Genomic DNA, 24,487 nt, shown 5'->3' on the forward strand with positions numbered 1-24,487 from the left:
TTTATTTCTAGTTGCCAATTTGTAGGCACCATTTACTTTGAGATTTCCAGTACTTAAGATTCTAAATGGTCCAATCTGGTTAGTTGGAACAGGAAGAAAACTGAACAGCTTGACCCCAACACACACAATCCTGATGAGTTGAGCACAAGTATAATCTACACTGTGTCCCCCACATATCCAGTATAGTCCACAGAGGGCATAGTACCTGATATCTGCACTGACACTGTTTCAGGCCAGTCAGAGATGAGTGAAACTAGACAAGGGATAGATCTTTTGTGCAAAGTGGTTTGGGGATCCACACCATTGGATTTCCTAAGTGACTGCATTATAGAAACTTTGGCCCAGGCATTTGGTGCTTCCAGCAGAAGTTTAAATCATACTTCCACTAGGTAGGTCAGTTTTCCCCAACAACTGAAGTATTATTTCGGTTTTGGTTTTGGTTTTGGACAGGGTCTCATTATGTAGCTCAGAGTAACCTGGAACACACTGTGTAGACCAGGCTAGCCTCAAACTCACAGAGGCCTCTGACTCTGGGGTGCTAGGTTTAAAGGCATGTGGTACTAACACACCTAGCCCAAATAATTGAAGTTTTAGGGAGTTAAACATTTGTAGAAGGACTGGGGCCTCTTGTTTAATACAAAGGATTACAGGAATCCAGTTCTTTTTTGTCTCTCCAGGCCATTGATCTTCCATATTAGTTTCTTTACATACATGGACAAAATAGACCCTTAGTTTCTGGGCTCTAGTGTCTACCAGGACCAAAAACAGATTTCTTACTATGGCAGCAATGAGAAGTAGGCTACTTTTTATTTCCTCATAAAAAGAATGGAAGGCCTGGATGTGGCTTAGTGCATGATAGAAAGTCTCTTAAAATATAATACGGTCCCTGTGTTTATGCCCTTTCCAATCTGCCAGCCAGTTTTTCATCAGGGGTTCCTTAAGTTAGGGATACTGAAATTAGAAGGTTACAAGGTTCCTAGTTGACAGTCTGATGCAGGAGGCTCCTTTTGAAGGAGCGCCATTTTTGCACTTTTCCTGCCAGGTGGCTCATAAGATGTGTTCCCAGTAGGAACAGTAAAAAAAAGGGCTTTAGGGGTGCATCTGGCCAGAGTTGAAGGATGTTTAGACATGCAGTTATCGTTTAGCCTGTATTCCCACTCTGAGTCCTGCCAATGGCTCAATGAAGTTGATCAGCCATAATCTATGGTTGCACAGACATATAAAAGTATTGACACTGGTTGTCCTAGGTTAGAGAATAGAATCGTTTGGAACATTTGTTCCTGTCCTAAGGGATGACTCTGGTCTTCTTGTCATTCCACTGTTGGGGAAAATTGTGTATCAAAACATAGTGTCTCCCATGTTGGTAGATGGAGTAGGTGATTTTGTTACACTTGAAAATGGATGTGGTAAATAAAGCAGGGTCCAAGTAGCTACTTGACCCAACTGAGTCAGACAAATACAGTAGATAACAGAATAAGCAGTCTGGGCCCACAAAGCAGGGCCAGGTCAGACCTAGCAAGTAGTGGCTATGCATCCTGTCCATATAAGGTAATGAAATGCTAATAGAAACTTTCAGAACAGGTCCAGTTAGCTGCCTATTTACTCCTGATAGTGCAACAGTGACATAAATAGTTCTACCTAAGTATATTACCTTGTGAAAACAGTGAGGGTATTTTTTTGTTGTTGATGTTGTTGTTGTTTTTGATTTTGTTTTTTTGTGGTGGTGGGACATTTCTTTACAGGAACATGGCTGATTCTAAATGCAGCTGCATCACAAAGAAGAAACACCATCATGAGTGCTAACTCATGTGACCTTTGGCCCCAGTAGCTCCCTTCTCAACCTAGTAGGCAGATATACCAAAGAGATAATCTATTCCCCCAGCAACTGTTTTAATCTTCCCCAGCTTTCTGGAGGGCCCAGCAAACATTACAGCTTTCTGAGCTTCCTAAAACTTGCAAGTTTTATTTAGTTCTGAGTTGTAGGATCCTCCATCCTCCTTATAGGAAGGAATGTGTGAGAATTTTGCTTTCTTTAAAAACCCAGTAATGTTATATGAGTACTGAGTACTTTTGTTTTGTTTTGTTTTAATCTCACGTGTGTCCCCAGTTGCACATAGTTTATGTTTGAAATTCTAGGGACTCTTGAGAGGGTATAAATGCAAGGGCTCCTGAGAGGACCTGGGGCAGCTGCTGCTCCTGCTACATCTGCTTTTGTTATAGCTGGATTAAATGAACAGTGCAGTAGCCACTGGAGCAAGGTTGTGGATTTATGTGTGTCAAAGGGCAATGATAGATATACATTGTTTCAAGGAGAAAAACAAATCCGTAATTCAGCGCACAAAGTAGGGTATTACTTTGATATAAAAACTGTTTAATGTTAATTAAAAAAAGTTGGATAGAGGCTAGTAAGTTGGCTAACTGGGTAAAGTGCTTGCACTCACAGTAAATGCTAAGTGTGCCAGCACTTGTTTGAAACACAGCCCTGGAGGAGTGGAGAGAGAGAGATGCCAGGGCTTGCTGAAGTACCAGTGTAGCTGGAAGGGCCATCTCCATGTTCAATGAGAACAACTATCTCAAAATAAGATGGACAGAAATAGAGGAAGTCACTCAACAGCTTATCTGGAATGATTAATTCATTTAAGTCAGTTTAGAAAAACAGTATGATTGATTTGAAAAAAATGTTTAAATACTGAATATTTGGTAAAACAAATATTTCAATTCTTTCTATCTATAAATGAATATTTGCAATAATGAAGAATAAAGATTAACAGCTTCAGAATGAATCTAAACACATTGAACAGGCCACTGATACAGTGTGTCCGTATATGTGAGTTTTAATTATGATAAATTTTGAGTACACAGAATAGTATGTTGGACAATATATATGTTGAAACTGCCTGAATAAATAAAATACTAATACTAAAAAAAAAGAGAATGAATCTAAATATCAAACTTCTATATGTTTTCTGAACATCAAAATAGAAGGCAGTGTTAATGATTTATGTTTGAAGACACATGTGAAACATTCTTATTTTCAATATTTTATTTCTTTTTTTAATTTGGTATTTTCTTCATTTACATTTCAAATGCTATCCCCAAAATCCCCCAGACCCCCACCCCACACCCCTAACCACCTACTCCCACTTCTTGGCCCTGGCGTTCCCCCATACTGAGGCACATAAAGTTTGCGATATGTGGAATCTGCCTGAATAAATAAAATTCTAATACTAAAAAAAAGAATGAATCTAAAAGTCACACTTCTATATGTTTGCTGAACATCAAAATAGAAGGCATTCTTGATCATTTATGTTTGAAGACACCTGTGAAGCATTCTTAATCATTTGATAAGGTTAGGGGTCATTTATCTGAAGGCCAAGCACAATGAAATGATGTTTTGATGCCTTTATAAGAAAACAAACGTCCATGTCTCAAACTAATATTTATAGATTTTTTCAGTTGCATTTAATGTGTTAGTGTTATGAAATATAACAAGGCAAGGGAGTACCTTTGGTGGGCTCATGCAAGGCGTGCCCCTGAGAAATTATACCATGCAACAGACCTGGTATAAAATGGATTTATTGGGGGATGGGAGAGGAGTGAGGAACTGTGGGAGGGATAGAGGCAGAGACAGAAGCAAAGCCATTAGGTCAGAAGAAGTAGGGCAGAGAACAGATAGAGGGGAAGCTGGGAACAAAGTCAGACAAAGATCTCAGAAAGAAGAACAATGGGAACAGAGAGAAGAGTCTGGGCCTGGAACAGTGAGAGGGGACTAATCAGTCCTTTTATCCTGTCTCACAGTTAGCAGTTTGTTGCAAGAAACAATTACACTTCCTTTCAATGAATTTTGTAAGTGAACAGGAAATATTCTCATCTCTCAGAGCTGACAGTGTTAATTTTATAATGTTTATAGGAGATTTTTGTGGGACTATTTTCTTAAAAACAGTGTAAGCCAGGTATATTGTCACATACATGTAATAGCACCAACATGGAATGCTGAGATCACCTTGAACTTAAACATTCTAGACCTTCCTGGACAATACACAACATACTAAGTTGCTACCTCAAAAATGAAATGAAATGAAATAAAATCAAAGCAATGAACCTTCTATATTTACATCTCATACCTTTGGTAACTAATAAAATAATGAATAAAAAATAAATTTCAATTATCTTTATGAATAAAAATAATTAGAAATGTTAAGAAGGTTAAAAAAATCACTACAGGGAGGGGGGATGGAACTGGGTGGGAAAGGGGACAAGTTGGGGAAGAGAGGAACATGATCGGGTATTTTGGGGGTGGGGAACAGGACTGAAGCGCTGAGGACCAGCAAAAAAGAATAGAAACAGGCATCTTTGATAGGTAGGAGGTTATAAAACCCTCTAGAATGTACCAGAGACCTGGGAGGTGAGAGACTCTCAGGACTCAAAGGGAGGGACCTTACATGAAATGCCCTGCAGTGGGGAGAGGGAACTTGTAGAGTCCTCCTCCAGTGGAGAGACACTACATCAAGTGGAAAGATGGGGTTGCCATCCCACAGTCAAAAGCTCTAACCCAGAATTGTTCCTGTCTGAAAGAAGTACAGGGACAAAAATGGAGAAAAGCCTAAGGAAAAGGAGATCCAGTGACAGGCCCAAATTGTGATCCAGCTCAAGGAGAGGCATCAAGACCTGACACTATTACTGATGCTATGGTGTGCGTACAACAATGGGCCTATCATAACTGCCTTCTGAAAGATCCAACCAGCAGGTGAAAGAGTCAGATGAAGAAATTTACATGCAACCAATGGACAGAAGCTGGGAACCCCTGTGGTTGAATTAGGGAAAAGCTAGAAGAAGCTGAGGAAGAGGGCGACCCTGTAGGTGGACCAAAAGTCTCAAATAACCTGGACCTCCCAGGATCTCTCAGATACCTAGCCACCAAACAGGCAGCATACACCAGCTGATATGAAGCCCCCAACACATATACAGCAGAGGACTGTCGGGTTTACACACAGTTAGAAAAGGTGCATCTAACCTTCAAGAGACTAGAGGCCACAGGGAGTAGGGAGGTCTGGTGGGGTGGGGTTAGGATGGTGTGGACATCCTCGTGGAGATGGGGAGTAGGGGCATGGGGGCATGGAGGAAGGAGGTATGGGATGTAGAACAATCAGAGGGCAAACAAGGAGTGGGGATAAAGTCTGGACTTTAAAAAAAGATGAAAAAATAAATTTTAAATAATTCACTACATTAGTGTGTGAAAGTTCGGTACAAAGGATTATTTGCCACTCATTTATTCATTTCGATTTTGTTTGGAAATTAATATAAAGAGGCTCTTACACTTAAGCAAGAAAATGATTAAAGATGTTTAAAAATATGAGAGATCTATTTTGACTCTAGAGGTACACCTCCTAGTTGACTTTATAATCACATCAGTGGGGTTTAACTTCCTTCTTAGAATCATCAGAATAACAAGGATTAAAGAGTCTTTCAAACTTTGTTTCATAGGAGACAAAAAAGTTAGCGAATTTTTTATTTGGTTACAAATGTACCAGCAAGTGAAAAATATGTATGCTTCATTAGTCTGAAGATGGGAAAGTAGATGAGTACTTCAGAGTATGCTTCATAATGTCTCTTTTAAACACAGATATTTATTTTCTCTGTTCACCATCTACATCAAAAAGCTTATCATAGTTGTTGGTATCCAAGTTCATCAAACCCTGAAACAGAAAAGCACTTCTTACTAAACAAACTCCCAAGCATATAAATATGAAAGGTTCTGTGCAAATGGTGTATAGACATGCTATGTTTAGTTAAGCTGGATAGTTATAGTGTTAATAAACTATGAGGTACATCTGAGGTCAAATTCCCAATTTATCATTTCATGTCTTGAATAATTCCTACAAAGTCATTAGGATTTTACAGATAATATCAGTCACTTCAGTCAGAAATAATTCAAAATAGCAAGTAGTTAAACTTTGTGATTCCTAACACATATTTAATTTCCTAAGAACATTTTATGCACCATGTGCAACATACTTCCATGGACTTCTCATGCATGTCTTTAATTGCTTCCAGGGTTTGGCTCTGACTACATTTGGACAGTTTTAATGCTTGTTGTTCTTTTTGATAATTATTCTACAAATGTAAAAGGAAAACATTACTATAACAATTCTGTTTATTTTGTAACTGCCATGCAGCATGAATGCTAGGCTAACAGTCAACCACTAAATGTATCTCCAATACTAAATGTTTATGTTAGCAAAAATAATTTCATATGAAACTTAATTTAGTTTCATGTGCCCAACACAAGGCTAGTTTCTGCATTCCTACTTGATACTAAGTTATACTAGGTTAATTATAAAGTTAGTTATGATACCAACCACTGATTTTTCTTGTTCTTCATTGAATTTCTGTATATCCATATCAGACTTCTGAAATGTAGTTATATACTGCTCACATAATTTGTTGTTGATCATCTCACTGTAAAGCAAAGTAATGAAAGCAGTCATTTTTCATACCAATATGAAAAAGAACAGTGAAAACAAATTAAATTGAACATTTCATACTATAAAAAGAAAAACAGCAGTATAAAATTATCTAATGGGAAATCATTATAGATTTTTTCCCTAACAGATTATCAGAGAAGTCTTCTTTTATGTTTTAGCTTTTCAAAATTAAAGAGGTTTTAATACATATATATCTTAATTTAGGAAATTAATTGTATTTTAAAATATTTTTTCATTATTTTCTACCAAATATAAGGTCTAATTTATTTTCCTATATTGATTCAATTAAGACTTAGTGCAAAACATAAGTCAATTAAAATATACAATTTGTCTGCATATATAATTGATCCTTTTCCATACTGTTATAATAAACCATAAATTACATTTCTAAGATTTTGTGCAAGACTTCTGTGTTTCCACAATAAATGTAAAGTAAAATTTAAAATCTCATTAGCAGGTACTTAAAGTAGAAAATAAAAATGTTCACAGATTTCTAAGAAGTAGATTTAGTTTCCTTGAAGGCATGAAGTTATAGTGTTAACTGCTTAGACAAAATCAAACCACACATTTTTACAAAAAGCTCATACAGACATGGCTTTTTTAAAAATTCAGCCACATGTAATTTTTAAAATGATACAAATGTGACCCTACAAAACTAAAACCTCTACCTCTCCCATTTGTTTGTTTGCCAAAGTCATTCTAAATTCTGGTTGCTTTCTTTGAAATAATCTTTGATATAAGTTTCCATCTGTTTTCTCTTTATGTGACTCCAGGTCCAAGGTATCTGAAATAATCATCTCATATCTATGGGCAACAGGCACATATGTGGTGCACATATATACCTGTAAGCAAACACTAATATACAAATATGTCTGAAAAATAAGTATTAAGAGCATTGTTTCCTAAGCCATGTAAGATGTTTTGGGTCTATGTTCCTAGTCTCCTATGTTCCTAGCTTAAGCAGGAGATTCCCAATGAATAGGACATCATAGGTTATATAGGAAAATTCAGGCCAGCCTGAACTACTTAGTGATACCATATCTCAAAGACAAATTATTGACTGAATAAACTGCTGTTAGAAGGAGTTCAAGTCGTGTCGTTCTTGCTGGTTGAGAGCGGACGCAACAACCCCTGTCTTAAGCCCCCCAAGTAACAATAATAATAATAATAATATGAATATGAATAATAGAAAACCCATATACACGTGGAAGGTGAACAACAGTCTACTCAATGACAACTCGGTCATGGAAGAAATAAAGAAAGAAATGAAAGACTTTTTGGAATTTAATGAAAATGAAACTACAACATATCCAAACTTATGGGACACAATGACAGCTTTCCTAAGAGAAAAACAAATAGCCCTGAGTGCCACCAAAAAAAGAAACTGGAGAGAGCATACACTAGCAGCCTGACAGCACCATTAAAATCTCTAGAAAAAAAGGAAGTAAATTCACCCAAGGGGAGTAGAAGGCAGGAAATAATCAAACTCAGGGCTGAAATCAAACAAGTGGGAAAAAAAGAACTATACGAAGAATCAACCAAACCAGGAGCAGGTGCTTTGAGAAAATCAACAAAATAGATAAACCCTTAGCCAGATTAAAGAGAGGGCACAGTGTCAGTATCCAAATTAACAAAACCAGAAATGAAAAGGGAGACATAACAACAGAAACTTAGGAAATCCAAAAAAATCATCAGGTCCTACAATAAAAGCCTATACTCAACAAAACTGAAAAATTATGATGAAATGGACAATTATCTAGACAGATATCAGGTACCAATTTAAATCAGGATCAGATAGACACTGTAATTACTCCCATAACCCCTAAAGCAATAGAAGCAGTCATTAATAGTCTCCCAACCCCCTCACGAAAAATAAAAGCTCAGGATCTGATGGGTTTAGTACAGAATTCTATCAGACCTTCAAAGAAGACATAATACCAACACTCTTCAAACTATTATGCAAAATAAAAAGAGAAGGAACACTATTCAATTTGTTCTATGAAGCTACAATTACACTTATACCCAAAACATACAAAGACCCAAATGAAGAAAGGAAACTTGAGACCAGTTTCACTTATGAATATTGATGCAAAAATACTCAATAAAATTTTGGTAAACTCAATCCAAGAACATGTTAAAATGATCATCCTTCAAGATCAAGTGGTCTTCATCCAAGGGATACAAGGATGGTTCAATATATAGAAATCCATCATTGTAATCCAATATGTAAACAATCTCAAGGAAAAAAACCAGAGTATTATCTCATTAGATGCTGAGAAATCATTTCCAAAAATTCAACAACCCTTCATGATAAAATTCTTGGAAAGATCAAGAATTCAAGGCCTATACCTAAACATAGTAAAAGCAATATACACCAAAACAGTATCCAACATCAAAAATAAATGGAGGGAAACTTGATGCAATCCCACTAATATCAGACAAGACAAGACTAGATAAGGCTTCCCACTTTGTCCCTACCTATTCACAGTAGTATATAATATAATAGTATTCTATAATACTAGAAGGAAGAATTCAAAATATCACTATTTGCTGATGACAGGATAGTATATGTAAGTGACCCCAAAAATTCAAACAGAGAACTCCTAAACCTGATAAACAAATTCAGCAAAGTGTCCGGATATAAAATTAACTCAAAGAAATCAGTAGCTTTCCTCTACTCAAAGGATAAACAGGCTGAAAAAGAAATTATGGAAACAACACCCTTCACAATAGTCACAAATTATAATACCTCAATGTGACTCGAACAAAGCAAGCGAACGAGCTGTGTGACAAGAACTTCAAGTCTCTGAAGAAAGAAATTGAATATCTCAAAACATGGAAAGGTCTCCCATGCTCATAGTTTGGCACAATTACTTTAGTAAAAATGGCCATCTTGCCAAAAGCAATCTACAGATTCAATGCAATCTCCATCAAAATTCAAACTCAATTCTTATTGAGATAGAAAGAGCAATTTGAAAAATCATTTGGAATAACAGAAATCCAGGACATCAAAAAATGATTCTCAACAATAAAAGAACTTCAGTGGGAATAATCCCCAACCTCAAGCTGTATTATAGAGAAATAATGATAAAAATGTATGGTAATGGTACAGATACAATGACTTCATGAAATTTACAGGCAAATGGATGGATCTAAAATATATCATCCTGTGTGAGGTAACACAATCCCAAAAGAACAAACATGGTATGCACTCACTGATAAGTGGATATTAGCCTAAAAGCTCAGAATAACCAAAATGTAATTCATAGACCACAGAAGGAAGACGAAAGTGTAGGTGTTTCAGTCCTTCTTAGAATAGGGAACAAAATACTCCTGGGAGGAAATATGGAGACAAAGTAAAGAGCAGAGACTGAAGGAATGAAAATCTAGAGTCTGCCCAACCTGTGGATCCATCCCATATACAGACACCAAACCCAGTCACGATTGTGGATGCCAACAAGTGCTTGCTGATAGGAGCCTAACATGGCTTTCTCCTGAGAGGCTCTGTCAGAACTTGGCAAGAACAAGGGCTGATGATCACAGCCAACCATCAGATTGATCATAGGGTCCCCAGTGGAGGAGTTAGAGGAAGGACTGAAGGATCTGAAGGGGTTTGCAACCTTATAGGAAGAACAACAATATGAACTAACCAGACCCCCCAGAGCACCCAGGGACTAAGCCACCAACAAAAGAGGGGGTCCCATGGATCCAGTTGCATATATAACAGAGGATGACCTTGTCAGACATCAGTGGCGGAAGAGGTCCTTGGTCCTGTCAAGGTTGATTTGCCCCAGTGTAGGCAAATGCCATGGTGGCGGGGTGGGAGTTGGTGGGGTGAACACCCTCATAGAAGCACAGGGATGGGTTATGGAATAGGCAGTTTCTGGAGTGAAACCAGGAAAGGGATATTATTTGAAATGTAAATAAATATAACATCAAATAATAAATAAATTAAAATAAAAATATTCACAAAATACTACATATAAATAGGAAAAAGTCATTAAGATGTCACATAGTATATTAACTAATATTTATTAATATGTAAATTATGTTAATACTATATAGTTTTAAACAAATTACATATCCAAAAAATGTACCTTCAAATTTTCCCAGAATATTTTGTACTGAAGATCTGTGAATTAAAGCTTTAAAAAGTAAGGATGCTGGGGATACTGTTTGATGGCTCAGCTTTTGTCCTACAAGCAGGACTATGAGAGTTTGACCAACAGCACTACATGCTCCAAGAAAACCATACAAATTAAGGATTAATCTTATGGAAATATTGTTTATAATATATATCATATTCCAATTATTAATATAGATTACTTGCTATACAATCAATTAAACTTTTCTGGAAGTACTTACACTAAGAAGGAAATAATGAGTTTGAACATATTACCGTGTATCTCCAACTATTCCTTCAGGATTTGCATTCCCATCATCATGAGTTACTGGATTCTGTACTGGTTTGGTAATAAAAAAAGATATTAAAACAATTATGTCATTTTGCAAATTTTAATGAAATACTTTGTGATCATTCAGGCATAGTGCCAACATTAGGTTTTAAAGCAGGTCTATGATTTGTCTAGAAGTTAAACAAAATGAAGTAATGTCTAATTGTCATCTAGAAATATGTTTAAAGCTATTTATTTACACGTTGTGATTAAAGACAAGAGATGCAATGTGAGATTTTCGATCTCCATTACAATCCGAAGAAGAATAACTGAGAAAAAAAGGAAGTGTAACATCAATGCCCAACATTAGATATCTGGTACCTTCCATCTGGTCCAATTCTGAAGCATTCCCATCTTGCTGTTCACCACTTAACAAATTCCTGTTTTCCATTGGTGTCTCTACAGAACGTGCAAAACGCTGCCATTCCACTGAGAAACTTACGTTTTCTAATTTAAAATAAAAAATGAAATTTTCTCAAGCCATTTGAATCAAAAAATCACTTAAACTAATAAAATTGAAATATAAAATATCATTAAGGAATGATTTTTACAAAAGCAGCACTTCATAATTGCATGAAGGGTTTAAAGATAAAACCATATTTCTATTACCCTCTGATTTAATACTAAAGACTTTAGTATTTAAACATGGAACAGAATAGTTGGCTGCAATTAGTCCTTATTAACCTTAACTTTAATATATATATACATTAAAAAAAAAGAATTATTTAAGTTGAATAAAGTATCTCAGGCTTCCTTAGTATAAAGGACTAAGAGTTGGTTATTTTTCAGTTTAAATCTCTCTCTCTCTCTCTCTCTCTCTCTCTCTCTCTCTCTCTCTCTCTCTCTCTCTCTCTCCCTCTCTCTCTTTCTCTGTCTCTCTTTCACACACACACACACACACACACACACACACACACACACAAACACTATGATGGCTTTAACTATGACTTCAAGTGGGTTTATATCTAATCATAAGAGGATCTGCATTTTGGTCTCTTTCCTGCTAGGTTTTTGATAAGTTAGAGCAAATGTGTCTGCATCTCAATCTCCAAATATAATCATAGTTGCTATGATCACAAACAAGCTCCTCAATCTTTTTCATCACAATACGAATCTAAATTATAAACTGTCTGGCTGGAAATATATTTTACTGCTACAGCAAGAAGCTCTGAGTTCAATCCTCAACTATGAAAAAAAAACAAAATTTAAAAATAAAAAATAAAACAGGCATATTTCCTCAGGCCCCAGTATATTTGTAAGGCTGAGGACTTCAGTTTCAAGGCCAGTCCAAGCTGCACATGAGGTTTCAGACAATCATGAGATACAGAGTTAGAGCTTACTTCCCTAAACCAACACAACACACAAATAGACATAGCCTGTCCTGAATTATGTCTGAAGTCCCAGTACTTCTGAGGCTGAGAGGAGTCTCAGGATTTTGAGGCTGTTTGGATCCTATATAGACAAATTTCAGCCATCTGGCCTTTCAACACCAGGTAGAGAAAAGTGAAGACTGGTCATCAGTTTGTTTTTATGAATTTCTGGCGGGCAGCAGCAGCACAGAAAAGGTTCTAGTCTGTTTCTGCCACTAACAGACCTCCAGTTTACTCACACCTCACATCCCCAGTCCCCAAGAAGACTTTAAGGATCTCCAATTCCCTGGCCTTCCTGCTTTCTGCTAGGTGCTAGTCAGTTCAAACTCCTGCCCTTAGCGAAGTTCTACGTTTTTCTCCACAGAGGCCTAGGTGGGTAAAGTCGATTGTGAAACCAGAAGCAGTACTGTCAGGAGTCCAGTGAGGGTCACCTCCTCTCCTTACTCCTGAAGTAACACCTCCTCTGCTCCACCTTCACCCCAACCCGGACCCCCACCTGAACCAGTATTAACCATCTGTCAACAGGTCACTGACTACCTCCACAGAGACTTCTCCCTTCCATGCTTCCTCAAGAAACTTCCCTTCCTCAAGAACTCAGCTTCGTGGCCACCACAAAGCATACTGGGTAACAGGGTTTGGACAGCGGGAAAACAATCTCAGCCAAGCCCCTTGTTGATTGGCCATGTTTGCACATGCGTACTAAGTGTGAGAGAGGCTCTATCAGTCATCTGTCATCCAAGCAGCAGAAAAAAGGTAGTATTTTAGCTGTCACTACTACCTAGAAGCTTTCCATTTTCCAAGTTTGCAATACTAACTTGAAAGCTAAAATTAAACGAACCCCAAACAAGACTCTCCTACTTTGTTTCAGTTGCAGGGGCTGTTGTGTGTATTTCAGATTTGTTTTATTTATTTAACTAACGTGCTTTTGCATGTTTGTATTTGTTCAACATGCATGTCTGGTGCTCATAGAAACTAGAATAGGATGTCAAATCCCCTGGATCTAGAATTACAAATGGTTGTGAGTCATTATGTGGGTCCTAGGAACTAAACCTTGGTTCTCCCCAAGAGCAACAAGTGCTCTTAATTTCTAAGCTATCTTTCCATCCATGGCCTGTTTGTGTTTTAAGGTATGCTGGATCATATCTCTCAATAAATGTTTATTTTTACTATACAGTGGAATTTATAGAAATATGACACTTTCCTAATATTGTCTATTTTCAGAAAAAGAAAAAAAAAACGTAATTTTAAAGGATTGTGTAAATCATAGAAAGAGATTCAGCAAAAATGATGTGTATACATTTAAGTATATGTGTGCATAAGAAGACTGTATTATCAATGATATTCCAGCTTACATTATTTTTGTTTGTTTTTCCAGACAGGGTTTCTCTGTATAGCCCTGTTTGTCCTGGAACTCACCCTGTAGACCAGGGTAGACTCAAACACAGAAATCCCCCTGCTTCTGCCTCCCAAATGCTGGGATTAAAGCCATGTGCCACCACTGCCTGACCCAACTTAAATCTTGAGACAGGGTCTCTCTGAATCTGCAGCTCACCAATGTCACTAGCCTGGCTAGCCATCTTGCTGTCTCTACCTACTCAGTACTGGGCTGCAGCCTGAATTTTTAAAGTGGATTCTAGGCCCCAACCTTAAGTCCATATATTTTCAAGGAAAGCACTTTACCAAAAGAGCCATCTCTCTAGCCCCTCTGCATGGTTTGTTATGTTGCTGTAGCCACTGTCTCTCTCTCTCTCTCTCTCTCTCTCTCTCTCTCTCTCTCTCTCTCTCTCTCTCTTTAGTACTCTAATCATGCCTAAGTTTTGGTTCCTAAAATGCTTAATGCTGGCTTTGTTTGTTTCTTTACACCAGCACATTGGGTTTCTTGCTCACTGTATAATTTACAGTCAATTGGGCAAACTGAAAAAACTAACATTTCATTTGCGAGGCTTTTTGCTGGGTTTGTTTGTTTGATAGGTGTTTTATTAATTTGGTGTGTTGATTGGGTTTTTTTTCACAACTGAAGATGAAACTCATAGCTTTTACATGGTGCTGTACCAATGAGCTACATCTTCAGCTAATCTTTGGTTCTGAATGTTGGGTGAGAAGTCATCTGTATGTGTTTTAAAGAAAACTACAATTACCGTGAAACCTAAAATTATCCTCCTATGCTATAGGGTCTATAGAGATCTGATGCCCTCTTCTGTCATCTTCAAACAATAGGCAAATATCTCCAAAAACACATACCTCCAGATTTATCCAGCATACTGTCTTGTTCATCTCTGTGAAGAAAGGACATAGATTTTTAAAGCTAGAAAATAGTGGACTGGTAGAGCATTTGCCTAGCACACAAAAAACTTTACACAGAAACTTCTTTTAATTATTTTTAATAAATATAATGTTGGTTTGGAATAAATGTCATATGCATATAAAGTACATGGTAGACAACCAAAGTGAACTGAATTTGTATTATTTACTTTTAACAATTCATACATTTACACCCCACAGTACTTTCTTCATAACTCTCCCACTCTTGCTGAGACCTTTCTTCTTCCCAGATGGTCCCCCTCTTATTTTTATGATGTTTTTTCTTTTCTTTGTGTGTATATCTGGGAAGATACCATGCAGGTGGTCCTATTGTCCTAGTTGCTATGTGTTTGTGATGACAAGGACTTAAGGACCCCAAGCTGGGCTTGAACTCAATAAATAGCTGCATCTGACCATGAATTGTTGATCTTCCTGAATCTACTTCTTCAGTGAAGGGATCAAAAACACTACTTTTGAAGTACTGTATTGAACTTGGAAAAAATTGAAAATATTACCCTATATCTTCATCTGCTTCTCCATGAGGCCACATATTCTCATCTTCGTCAAATGCTGGGTTCTTTACTGTATTGAAAATAGAAAATGGAAACATTTGAAAGTATGCTATATAAGTAATAGTTAATAAAGTATTTTCAATTTGCATTTCCCTGGGAAACTGCCCAAGTGAGTTTTTGAAACAGCTTTTATAAGTGAAATAATTATATCAAGGAAATTCAGGACACAAGGAGAAGACAAAAGTGAAGGATAATAGGTATAGTTGAGAAGTAAGATTTCCAACTTAATGGGCCAGTGAATCTCTTCAACAAAATTATAGAAGAAAACATCCCTAACCTAAAGAAAGAGATGCCCATGAACATAAAGAAGCCTACAATTCCCAAAATACTATAGACCAGAAAAGAAATTCCTGCCATCCAATAATAATCAAAACACGAAATGCATACAACAAAGAGAATATTAAAAGCAGTAAGGGAGAAAAGGTCAAGTAATATATAAAGGCAGACCTATCAGAATTACAACTAACTTCTACCCAGAGACTATGAAAGCCAGAAGGTCATACAGACCCTAAGAGAGCACAAATGCCAGCCAAAGCTACTATATGCAGTAAAACTCTTTTACCATAGGTGGAGAAACCAAGGTATTCTATGACAAAACCAATTTTACACAATATCTTCCAACAGATCCAGCCCTTCAAAGTATAATAAAGGGAAAACACCAAAACAAGGAGGGAAATTACATTCTAGAAAAAGCAAGAAAGTAATCTTGAGGCAAAAAGAAAAGATAGCCACATGAACAAAATTCCATCTCTAACAACAAAAATAACAGGAAGCAACAACGACTTTTCCTTAATATCTCTTAATATCAGTGGACTCAAATCCCCAATAAAAAGACATAGACTAATAGACGTAATGTGTACTCAAGACCCAGCATTTTGTTTCGTACAAGAAACAAACCTCAAAGACAGGGACAGACATTACCTCAGAGTAAAAGGCTGGAAAACAATTTTCCAAGCAGATGGTCCCAAGAAACAGGCTGGAGTAGCCATTCTAATATCAAAAAAAAAAAATCAACTTTCAACCCAAAGTTATCAAAAAAGACAAGGAGGAACACTTCATATTCTTCAAAATTAAAATTTTCAAGATGAACTCCCAATTCTGAACATCTATGCTCCAAATGCAAGGGCATCCACATTCATAAAAGAAACTTTAGTAAACCTCTAAACACACATTGCAACTCACACTATAATAGTGGGAGATTTCAACACCCCATTTTCATCAATGGACACATCCTGGAAACAAAAAACTAAAAGGAGACACAGTGAAACTAACATAAGTTATGAAACAAATGGATTTAGTTGATATCTATAGAACACTGTATCCTAAATCAAAAGGATATCCCTTCTTCTCAGCACCTCATGAGGCCTTCTCCAAAATTGACCATATAATCAGTCACAAAACATGCCTCAAGAAACATAAAAATATAGAAATAATCCCATTCATCCTATTAGATTTCCACAGACTAAGGTTGAATTTTAATAATAATATAAATAATAGAAAACCCACATAAACGTGGAAGGTGAACAACAACCTATTCAATGATAACTCAGTCAAGGAAGAAATAAAGAAGGACATTAAAGACTTTTTAGAGTTTAATGAAAATGAAGCTACAACATACCCAAACATATGGTACACAATGAAAACAGTAATAAGAGAAAATTTCATAGCTCTGAATGACTCTGTCTTAATCAGGGTTTCTATTCCTGCACAAACATCATGACCAAGAAGCAAGTTGGGGAGGAAAGGGTTTATTCGGCTTACACTTACATGCTGCTCTTCATCACCAAAGGAAGTCAGGACTGGAACTCAAACAGGACAGAAAGCAGTAGCTGATGCAGAGGCCATGGAGGGATGTTCTTTACTGTCTTGCCTCCCCTGGCTTGCTCAGTCTGCTCTCTTATAGAACCCAAAACTACCAGCCCAGAGATGGTCCCACCCACAAGGGGCCTTTCCCCCTTGATCACTACTTGAGAAATTGCCTTACAGTTGGATCTCATGGAGGCATTTCCTCAACTGAAGGTCCTTTCTCTGTGATAACACCAGTTGTGTCAAGTTGACACTAAACTAACCAGTACAGCCTCTAAAAAGAAACTGGAGAGAGGATACAGGAGCAGCTTGACAGAACAACTAAAAGCTCTAGAACAAAAGGAATCAAATTCTCCCAAGAGGAGTAGAAGGCAGGAAACAATCAAACTCAGGACTGCAATCAACCAAGTGGAAACAAAGGAACTATACAAAGAATCAACCAAATCAGGAGCTGTTTCTTTGAGAAAATCAACAAGATAGATAAACCCTTAGCCAAACTCATTACAGGGCACAGGGGCAGCATCCTAATTAACAAAACCAGAAATGAAAAGGGAGACATAACAACAGAAACTTAGGAAATCCAAAAATATCCTCAGATCCTACTACAAAAACCTATACACAACAACACTGGAAAATTTGGATGAAATGGACAATTATCTAGACAGATATCAGGTACCAAACTTAAATCAGGATCAGATAAACCCTGGAAATACTCCCATAACCCCTAATGAAATAGAAGCAGTCATTAATAAATAAAAAGTCCAGGATCTGATGGGTTTAGTACAGAATTCTATCAGATCTTCATGAAGACCTAATACCAATACTCTTCAAACCATTATGCAAAATCTAAAGAGATGGAACATTATTCAATTTGTTCTATAATGCCAGAATTACAATTATACTCAAACCATACAAAGACCCAAGGAAGAAAGGAAACTTCAGACCAATTTCCCTTATGAAAATCGATGGAAATATACTCAGTAAAAGCCTTGCAAACCGAATACAAGAATAAATCAAAATGATCATCCATTATGATCAAGTACACTTGATCCCTGTGATGCAGGGATGGTTTAATATATGTAAATTCATCAACTTAATCCACTATAAAAACAAACTCAAAGACAAAAATCACATGATCATCTCATTAGATGCTGAGAAAGCATTTGACAAAATACAACACACATTCATAATAAAAGTCCAGGATAAATCAGGAATTCAAGGCCAATACGTAAACAAAATAAAAGCAAGAGACAGCAAAACAGTAGCCTACCTCAATCTAAAGGGTGAGAAACTTGAAGCAATCCAACCAAAATCAGAGACTAAACAAGGATGCCCAATTTTTCCGAATCTATTCAACATAGTACTTGAAGTCCTAGCCAGAACAATTAGACAACAAAAAGAGAACAAATAAGTACAAATTGGAAAGGAAGAACCAAAAATATCACTATTTCCAGAAGATATGATAATATATATAAGTGATCCCAAAAATCACACCAGAGAAATCCTAAATTTGATACACGACATCAGTTCAGTAGCTGGATATAAAATTAACTCAAACTTATCAGTGGCCTTTCTCTACACAAAGGATAAACAGGATGAAAAAGAAATTAGGGAAACAATAGTCACAAATAATATAAAATACCTTGGTGTGACTAACTGAGTAAGTGAAAGATCTGTATGATTAATACGTCAAGTCTCTGAAGGAAAATCAAAGAAAATCTCAGAAGATGGAAAGATCTTGCATGCTCATGGATTGGCAGGCTTAGTGTAGTATAAATAGCTATCTTGCTGAAAGCAATCTACAGATTTAATGCAATCCCCATCAAATTCCAACACAATTCTTAACTGAGTTAGAAAGGGCAATTTACAAATTCATCTGGAATAAAAACAAAACCTAGGATACAAAAACTATTCTCAACAATAAAAGAACCTCTCGTGGAATCACCATGCCTGACCTCAAGCTGTACTACAGTGCAACTGTGATAAAAACTGCATGGTACAGGTATACTGATAGACAGGTAAATAAATGGAATAGAACTGAAGACACAGAAATGAACCCACACATCTACTGTCACTTGATCATTAACAAAGGAGCTAAAACCATTAAGTGGATAGAAGACAGCATTTTCAACAAATGGTGCTGGCTCAATTGGCAGTTAGCATGTAGAAGAATGCAAATTGATCTATTTTCATCTTCTTGTACAAATGCTCAAGTCTGAGTAGATGAAGGAACTCCACGTAAAACCAGAGATAGTGAAACTTATAGAGGAGGAAGTGGGGAAGAGCTTCGAAGACATGGGCACAGGGGAAAAATTCCTGAACAGAACATCAATGGCATGGGCTGTAAGATTAAGAATAGACAAATGTGACCTTATAAAATTGTAAAGCTTCTGTAAGTCAAAGGACACTGTCAATAGGAGAAAACAGCAACCAATAGATGGGGAAAAATCTTTACCAATCCTAAATCAGATAGGGGACTAATATCCAATATATCTATAGAACTCATGAATCTGGACTCCAGAAAATCAAATAACCCTATTAAACAATGGGCACAGAGCTAAACAAAGAATTCTCAACTAAGGAAAATCAAATGACTGAGAAGCACCTAAAAAGTGTTCAACATCCTTAATTACCAGGGAAGTGCAAGTCAAAATAACCCTTCGATTCCACCTCACACCAGTCAGAATGGCTAAGATCTAAAACTCAGATGAGAGCAGATGCTGGCAAGAATGTGGTGAAATAGGAACACTCCTCCATTGCTGGTGGGATTGCAAGCTGGGACAACCAATCTTGAAATCAGTCTGCTGTTTCCTCAGAAAATTGGACATAGTTCTACTGGAAGATCCAGCAATACTCCTCCTGGGCATATTCTCAGAAGATATTCCAACTTGTAAAAATGACATGCTTCACTATGTTCATAGCATACTTATTTATAATAGCAAGAAGCTGAAAAGAACACAGATGTCCCTCTTCAGTGGAATGGATACAGAAAATGTGGTACATTTACATAATGAATTGCTACACAGCTATTAAAAACAATGAATTCATGAAATTCTTAGACAAATGGATGGATCTGGATGATACCTTCCTAAGGGAGATAACCCAATCACAAAAGAACACACATGATATGCATTCACTGATAAGTGGATATTATCCCAGAAGCTCAGAATAACCAAGATACAATCTGCAAAACCCATGAAACTCAAGAAGGAAGGAAGACCAAATTGTACATATGTTGTTCCTTCTTAGAATGAGAAACAAAATACCCATGGAAGGATTTACAGAGGCATAGATTGGAGCTGAGACTAAATGAATCCAGAGACTGCCTCACTCAGGAAAAAAATCCCATAAATAACCACCAAACCCAGACACTGTTGAAGATGCCAACAAGAGCTTGGGGACAGGAGACTGATATAGCTGTCTCCTGAGAGGATCTGCCAGTGCCTGACAAATACAGAAGTGGATGCTCACAGACATCCATTGTACTGAGCACAGGGTCCCCAATGATGGAGCTAGAGAAAGTACCCAACGAGCATAAGGGGTTTGCAGCCCCATAGGAGGAGGAACAATATGAACTAAACAGTACCCCCAGAGTTCCCTGGGACTAAAACACCAATCAAATAAAACAGATGGTGGGACTTATGGCTCCAGCGGCATATGTAGGAGAGGATGGCCTAGTAGGTCATCAATGGGAGGAGAGACCCTTGGTACTGTAAAGGTCCTATGCCCAGTATTAAGGAATGCCTAGGCCAGAAATTGGGAGTGGGCGTGTTGGGGGCAGGGGGAGAGGGGAGAGGAGAGGGGATTTTCAGAGGGGAAATAGAAAAGGGGATATTTCAAATGTAAATAAAGAAAATATATAACAGAAAAAAGGAATGAAACAATTTATTTGCAGGTTATATGAAATAAATTCATGTTTTGCTAATATATAGGAACAATGTTCAGGTTTTTTCCTGGGGTAAAATCATAGCAAGTTATTGTTTCTCAACATATTATGACTAAGGTGCCAAGAGTAGGTATATGCACTGCTAAAATTCAGGTATAGGAATATATAGATATAGGTAAAATTAGAAATGTATGAAAACTCTTAGAAAAGACGTCTTCCATTACAGGTGAGTTGGTAAAAGTCTAACGAACTGCAGGCACAATCAATACCGACGACTGGATATACTATACCTTCAGAATGAGCCTCCTCCAAAACATTTATGTCATCTTCATCTTCATCATAGTCAAGAAGTAATAAGTAACCGTCCTTTGGTACCACCCACATTTTCTTGGCCATTTTTCTCTTAAGCACTCAGTTGTCTTCTCAGTTAAAATAAATAAAAAGGAAAAAAGAATAAAAACATAGCTATCTGAATCCAAAGGTATCATTTAAATAGTTTAAAATGTCAAAAAGTCAAATAATTATCTTAGCTCATTGAAAGATTGTTTCTTTTTTTTTAATATATTTTATTACGAATTTTTCTCAATTACATTTCCAATGCTATCCCAAAAGTCCCCCATACCCTCCCCCCTCTCCCCAATTTCTCTACCCACCCATTCCCATTTTTTTGTTTTTGGCCCTGGCGTTCCCCTGTACTGGGGCATATAAAGTTTGTGTGTCCAATGGGCCTCTCTTTCCAGTGATGGCCGACTAGGACATCTTTTGATATATATGCATCTAGAGTCAAGAGCTCCGGGGTACTCGTTAGTTCATAATGTTTTACCACCTATAGGGTTGCAGGTCCCTTTAGCTCCTTGGGTACTTTCTCCAGCTCCTCCATTGGGAGCCCTGTGATCCATCCACTAGCTGACTGTGAGCATCCACTTCTATATTTGCTAGGCCCCGGCATAGTCTCACAAGAGACACCTATATCAGGGTTCTTTCAGCAAAATCTTGCTAGTTTATGCAATGTTGTCAGCGTTTGGAAGCTGATTATGGGATGGATCCCCGGATAAGACAGTCTCAGGGAAAAAGACAGACACTACCTCAGAGTAAAAGGCTGGAAAACAATTTTCCAAGCAAATGGCCTGAAGAAACAAGCTGGAGTAGACATTCTAATATCGAATAACATCAACTTCCAACCCAAAGTTATCACAAAAGACAAGGAGGTACACTTCATACTCATCAAAGGTAAAATCCTCCAAGAGGAACTCTCAATTCTGAATATCTATTCTCCAAATGCAAGGGCAGCCACATTCATTAAAGACACTTTAGTAAAGCTCAAAGCACACATTGCACCTCACACAATAATAGTGGGCGACTTCAACACACCACTATCATCAATGGACAGATAGTGGAAACAGAAATTAAACAGGGACACAGTGAAACTAACAGAAGTTATGAGAAAAAATGGACTTAACAGATATCTACAGAATGTTTCTTTTGATTTTAACACTTATATTTTTAATAATTTGTCTTTATCAGAGAGTTTTGTATATATATTCAATATAGTGACATATATATGTATATATATATATATACACACACTCACACAACATATATGTATATATATATATATATGTATATATATATATATATATATATATACTTTCCCTTACAATTTCCTCCATGTATACCATTTATCATGTCCCTCTCCCTCCCCACTTTGTTTTAAAATCTTATTTAACTTACTTATTTAAAAACCTTCTTTAGAACCCAAGTTAACAATCTGCCATTTCTCAGTTTTAAAAAAGGCAAAAACAGGCCAGCCTTTATTATGTGAGTCCTCCCCTTCCCACCAAAAATGATGAGCAAAATGTGTTTGCATTTAAACTTTGAGGCATATGAATTTTGGTCCTATCTCCCAAAGATTCTTTTTAAACAAAATATCAGCAATTCCGTTTTTCAGTGTATCTCAGTTTTAAAGTAAATTCACAGTACTATTCAGAAAGATAAAGAACAAGGTAACTATATATTCATGTCAAGAAAATCCAATGCTCAGTCTAAAACAAACACTCGCCACCACCACCCACACAGAAAATCCATATATTGGAGAAACTTGGGATTGGGGGAAGCCGAGGATTTCAAACATCTGAAGATTTTAAGTTCAAGGCCTGCCCAAGCCAGGCCAGCCTGAGCTACAAAAGAAGATCCCATTCTACAGAACTAAAACTGAGAGAAAACGCTGAACTTGGTGGTGCAAGTCTTTAATCCCAATAAATGGGCAATTGACATAGGAGGATCCGTGCTCAGAATCCTTCCCAGATTACTTATTAATCTCTTGTCTCCTCTTCTTCTTTTCATTCATTCTTCCTATACCACTCCCCTCTCTGCAATGTCCATAAGTGTATACCAAAGGAACACACCATAGAGAAGACAATGAAGAGGGAGGAATCCTCAGTGTATTTCTAAGGGATCCCGGACAGCACACAGGACAAGCGCCAAGTTGGAACCTAAGGCTCCTTACAGCACACAAAACAAGCTCCAAGGTTCCTCACTCACAGGCCCATGCTCCCCCGACCCCCAATCCTGTACCCAGCTCGCTGATCCTATCCCCAGGCCCCAAGATTGTGTCCTCCAAGGGTTTACAATCCTCTAAGGCTCTGACCTATTCAATCCTCTGCCATGAATATGGTCCTCCACCTTCATTTAACAATCAGAAGCCATAGGAAATGGGGACCAGGAGACTTTTCCTCACATAGTGACCACCTGGGCCTGATATGCCCCACACTGTCACACCTCGATTAACTGTCCAACAACCCTGATCAGAGCCAATTATCACTTACAGGTTATCTCAGAGGGGAACACCTTCACAACAGCACCCTTCCGTGCTCAGCTCCTCAACGGTAAAAAACCGTTTGTCAGCAGAGATGCCTGGACAGAGGGTTCTGAGGACCTTTTGTGACGCACGCTGGAGAAAATAGGTCTCACCCAGGGACTGTCCTGATTGGCTGAATATATCCTGCGCATGCGTACATGGAGTACCAGGCACCATTGCTTCAAAGGGAGTTTTCAGGAGGTGGGAATGAGCTACTACTGGCTTTAAGTCAATTTCTAGGTTTATAAGTCCATACAGACTTGAAAAACTTGAACAAACGTGAAACATATGAAACACTGCAAACGACACTACTTTATTTCAACTGTAGAGGCTCTTGTATGCAATTTTGGTTTCTATTTATTTATGTGCATAACATTTAATGTGTGTGGACTTTTTCTGAATGTACATACGCACACCACAAGAGTTTATTCTGTCCTACGAGATCAGAAGGCAGCATCCAGATCCCCTATATCCCCTGGTACACTCCTGTTTCCACCTTCCTAGTACTGACCTTATTTACAGGAATGTGCCTGACCCTTCTGGCCCTCTCTCTCACTTATGCCTCTGTTGCCTACTGAGGCTGGAAGTGTGCACTGATTCTCTGAAACTTTAGCTGTGCATAAATTGTGAGCCACAATATGGTTGTTTTGTGCCTGGTCATCTGCATAGAACAGGTGCTTTTAACAGCTGAGTCATTTTTCCAACCACTGTTTTGAGCACTTATTTGCACTCCTATGGCCTCTTCAGGTACCAGGC

The 24,487-nt window shown here is 37.5% G+C and overlaps 1 pseudogene; it reads right to left on the reverse strand.

Annotated features, from left to right (window-relative positions):
* Positions 1 to 5,499: 5,499 nt before the first annotated feature.
* On the reverse strand, positions 5,500 to 23,763 carry LOC147004822 (X-linked lymphocyte-regulated protein PM1-like; annotated as a pseudogene).
* Positions 23,764 to 24,487: the final 724 nt, after the last annotated feature.

This window comes from Mus caroli, unplaced genomic scaffold, assembly GCF_978045245.1.
Source record: "Mus caroli unplaced genomic scaffold, Mus_caroli_1 scaffold_5, whole genome shotgun sequence".
Classification (NCBI taxonomy): Eukaryota; Metazoa; Chordata; class Mammalia; order Rodentia; family Muridae; genus Mus; species Mus caroli.